The 4,674-nt window shown below is 56.8% G+C and overlaps 1 protein-coding gene across 1 annotated transcript in view; it reads right to left on the bottom strand.

Moving 5' to 3' along the window:
• SPRY4 (sprouty RTK signaling antagonist 4) overlaps positions 1–323 on the bottom strand; it is an 11,324-nt gene extending 11,001 nt beyond the window's left edge. Inside the window, exon 1 of the mRNA XM_008067444.1 lies at positions 112–323. The gene's annotated coding sequence lies outside the window, so the exon portion shown is untranslated. The remainder of the gene's footprint in view (positions 1–111) is intronic.
• Positions 324–4,674: the final 4,351 nt, after the last annotated feature.

Raw genomic sequence — 4,674 nt, forward strand, 5'->3', positions numbered from 1 at the left:
GAACGCCGAGGCGCGCCTGGAAATAGCGCACACTTGCCCCAGCCCGAAGGGGAGTCGCGCCGCGGCTCAGAGGGGCGCACTTTCGGATCCCAAAACCGGCCGCGGACTTACTTTGAGGAGCCGCAGAGTCACAAGCATCGCTCCCCGTCTATGTAAATCCCGGAACCCTAGCGGGTCAGCCGCCGCTGGACCCGCAGACGCCGGCCGGAGGACCCGGCGAGGCTCCCCGCGCTCCACAGCGCCGGCTAAGCGCTGTCAGCTCCGCTCGCTGCCTCCGCGGCGATGTTGCAACCTCTGCCTGGGAAAATGGCTTTTTTATGAATGGGAGGGCAGGGAGCGGCAGTGCGCACGCGCGCCGTCCGCGATTCTATGAATGGGTGGGCACAAGAGACCCCGCGCGCGCATGCGCCGCGCTCCTTTTTTTATGAATGGGGGGCCGGAAAAGAACTTAACCCGTGATTGCTGGGGCTGGCTCTCGCTCCTCAAGGGGCCGTCGTTCTTTTACAAAGAGGGGTGGAGGCTCGAGTGGAGGTTGTTGTTGCCTTTTTTTCTCTCTAATGAATGGAGGGCGGCGGCGACTGCTGCAGCTGCCCCAGCTGCGCGGGCTGTACGCCCTCTCCGCCTGGGAGAGGAGGTAAAGTGGCCTTCACGCCACTGCGGGTCTGGGCAGGAACCGTCAGTGTCGCTGGGGGACGGGGGGCGCTGCGGCCTCCGGATCCGGGGCTGAAAGTAGAGTGGGGGAGGACGCCCCTAGATCTGGATGTCTTTACCCCCCGCAGGCAGAGGGGAGGCGGGAGGACCCCTGCCGGGGGCCTTCTCTTTCTCTAGACCAATGACGCCCAGGGGCGTCGGGGGGAGGGGTCTTGTAGCTGTGTTTATCAAAAATTAAGGAAATGCCAGTCGTCCGTATCAAAGAAGGGCAGAGTGAGTACTGCTGAGTGAAATCTGGTTGCTTTCCTGAGGCTGAGTCTCTCGTGCGTGCTGATCACCCCTCCCCCCTCGTCTTGGGTGTAGACGGTGACAGGGCTCAGGCCTTTTCCGGCTCCAGGACCCCCCGGGGCGATTCTGGCCACTCAGCCAGAGGAGGCCTGGCCCTCGCCTCCCGGCGGCCCTGCTCCCCCGCCCCAGCGGAATGTCCGCAGTGCTCGGGTATCCACCCGCCCTCTGCGGCCCCGGCTAGGTGCCCCTCTGTCCCAGTCCGTGTCCCCGCCTGCCCAGGACGCTGGCCGGAGGAGCCTTGGTCCTCCGAAGGTCCAGGGCCCTCTGCTACTGTAGGCGCCTTTCCCAGCCCCTCTCAACCCCCCGGGGAAGCGGGAGCAGCCGCGAACTAGCCAGGTGGATGGGTGGAGCCGGCTGCGCCGAGGCTCGAGGATGCTGCCGGGGTGGCCGCGGGATTAAATAACAACAGGCTCTTGAGCCGCAGAGGAAATGGATGGCTGGGGATCCTTTCTTTGCTGTTAATGACGGGGGGCGGGGGCGGGGGTGGGGATCAGCCTGAGCCCGTGAAAAGAAAAACCCCCGCCATTAGGCCTGAGTCGGGGAAGGCGGGAGCCCCCGCGCAGGCCCAGCCCCTCCCAGGAACGGAGGAGGCTGCAGCCCCCGGGGAGTCCGGGGTAGGGGTGGCTTGGATGCGGGGTCGAGAGCAGGGCCAGGCCCCGAATCCCCTGTGAGGTTTGTGTTGCCGCTGCTCTGGCCTCACGGGGAGATGGCGAGGCAGTCGTTTTCTTCCTACGCCACTACCCGACTGCCCTTGGCTGTTGTCAGAGGAGCCAAGGAAAGGCTCCCAGTCCAGGTCTCGGGTCCGGCCTGGGGCTGCGGCTCGGGCTCTCGAGACGGGCAGCCCAGACCGGAACCCAAGGTCACCGTGACCTAGCTTAAAATGCCTTCTCACCGTTCAGACTCACCTCTGCCCGCGAAGACCTCCCCAGCTCCGGGGGTCAGAGCAGGGCCTCCTCGCGAGGACCTCAGCCTTCTCTTCAGGGCCAACACCGTCCTCCGTCCTCTAAAGCCGCGCGCGCGACTCTTCGCCAGGACAATGGGGGATTTCCCAAGCTGTTCGGGCCTTCCCTTCACAGCACTGGAGTTCTTATCACTCTCTCCATTTGTCAGATGTAAAAATTGCGGCTCAGGGTAATCACCTGGTAATCATCTTAGTGCACCTGGCAAATGGAAGCCTAGTAAGCGAGGTTGTGATTTTCCAGGTCTCTGCAACCTGATTCTACTTTGCTACCACCCTTCTCGGGGTCACAGACCTAAAAGCCTGTTTGGGGCACGTCACTGAGGCACGTTAAACAACGAAAGTTGAAGCGGTAATTTTCCAGCTGGTGCTCACCCATTGGTGGTTGCTTAAACAGAAAGATGGGAATAAATACATCCTTTTTGATCCATGGCAGAAAAGGAGATGGGGAGGATTGCTGTTCTGTTTTCTTTATTAGAGGAACTGGCCAAGAGGCAGAGTTCCACTTTGTGGTCTTTTTCTCAGGCTTCCTGAAGGAGGAGGTGAGAAGACCCCAGCCCCGGGTAGGCACAGGGAGGGGCTCCTCCCCGGGCCTGAGCTGGGAGGGACTTCTGAGGCTTGCATACGGGTGATTCAGAGTGTCTGGAGGCCATGTTCTGGTCCTGCTTGGATTTGGAACGGAGGAGTGGTTGGGGGGAGCAGCTATGAGAAATTCACTCACGCACTCATTCATTGATTCATTGATTCTGTGCTGGGGCGTGCCCTGACTCTGGGGACTCAGGACTGAGTGTCAGCCTCCTTGCTCTTGTGAATCTCACAGCCTTTTGAGGGGGCACACAATGCAACGTGAGGCTAGGTGCTGGAGAGTCGAGCAAGCATGCTGCGAGGGCATGCTGGGCAGGTGGCATGGGAGGAGGGCCTGATTTGGACTTGGACATCAAAGACTGTCTCTCCAGAGGGAGCTTGTGCGTGTGAATTGAGACCTGAGGACTGAGAAGTGCTTGACCTGGGGGAAGACATAGGCAGAGGGAGCAGGGCTGGAGGCCCTACATGAGGAAGAGCCTGACAGAGGCCTCCGTGGCCACAGCTCTACTACTAGTGAGGTTAAAGTGAGCCTGGTGAGGAGTTCAGATCTGTTCAGTCCCGTTCAGGGTTTTACACAGGGCTCGATATGCTCTGATTTGTGTTTTAAACCTCTCTAGCAGCCCTGGGCCATTGTTGGGGGGGGTTGGTGGGATAGGGAGCAGAATAATAAGGCCATGGGGGAAGGCAAAACGTTTGCTCCTCTTCAGGGTGAAGACTTGGCAGGTTCGTCGTTTTGGATCGGGTGGCTGGAAGGCCTGGGCTGGGTTTGATTGCCTGCTTAATCTGCCTGTTCGTTCCAGAGCTACTCAGTGTCTTCCCAAGGTATAACTTTCCTGCTAGAGGCAAATCCTAACAACCCTGCATTCCTGCCTGTGCTAATGACAGTCTTCCCACCCCAGCCCCAGTACAAATGTTTTCGCCTTCACCAGATTGTGGCCAAGGGAGTGGGAGTGGGTTCAGTTACGGGCTTTGTTCTTTTATTTAGCTCCTGATCTTTAGTGGCAGTGAAGACAGGCAGAAATTCTAATTCTGGGACAGACATTTATGAGTGCTGTGTGTCGGTTTTGTGAGTAGCATGCTTCCATAGGTAAAGGTGCTTTAAGGAGCGGTGTTCTGATCTTATCACTCCTCTTTTCCAGATATTCATTCCACGAAAAGTGTTACGCTCTTCCTGTGTGTCAGGCACAGTGCCAAGTGTTGGAGTTACAGTGATTAAGGCAGACACTATTTTTGCCCTTGTGTGAGTTTATAGTCCGAGGTGATGCCAGCGAGAGAAAAGGAGAGGTGGGGGTGGGATGTGCTTTCCTCCTGTGGTCTCCATCAGAACCCTCATTCATTTCCATGTTCGGCTGACATTTCACAACCTTGCATCAAGCACCAAGCAATGAAAGCAAAGCCCCCTCCCCAAACAGATTACCTGTCCCCACCGGTATAGAAATTCTGGAGGCTGGGCGAGGCAGCTCACGCTTGTAATCCCAGCAGTTTGTCAGCACTTTATGTGGTTGAGGCAGGATTGCTTGAGCCCAGGAGTTGGAGGTGGTGGTGAGCCATACTTGTGCCTCTGCACTCTAGCCTGGGTGACAGAGTGAGACCCCGACTCAAAAAAAAGAAAAGGAAAAACAAAAATTCTGGAACTGCTACTGTATATAGTCAAGTGGGGGAGGTAGACATTAAACAAATAGTTGATTCAAGAACGACTCGATTACAGTTAACATCAGTGGCCCATTCAAAGGACAGAAAGCCAAGCAGGGAGGGCACAGCCTGGGATCTGGAGAAGGTTCCCTGGAGTGCAGGTCTGCCAGACTCAGCCAGGCTGGGGCGGTGGTAGAAAGTCCAGAAGCAGGAAGGAGCCTTGGGATACTAGTCCTTTGAGGAAGAGAAGATTAGAACTCTGTTCTGGCTCTACCTTCCGAGCTTTCTGGCTCAGTGTGTTCAGCTGTTTCAGCTTTGGGGGCTGCAGAGCTTGAAAGATGGATGTACAGACACTGACCACATGGTCAGAGTTAAATTATGCCTTTGCAAGCTCCATAGCCTTGGACAAGTTATTGTAATTTTATGTGCCTCAGTTTCCCTGTCAGTACTTTGAAAACTAATAGTAGTACTTACTGCAAAGAGTTGAGTAGAGCTTGATG

Source organism: Carlito syrichta, unplaced genomic scaffold (assembly GCF_000164805.1).
Source record: "Carlito syrichta isolate Samal-C Ts95f unplaced genomic scaffold, Tarsius_syrichta-2.0.1 Scaffold309624, whole genome shotgun sequence".
Classification (NCBI taxonomy): Eukaryota; Metazoa; Chordata; class Mammalia; order Primates; family Tarsiidae; genus Carlito; species Carlito syrichta.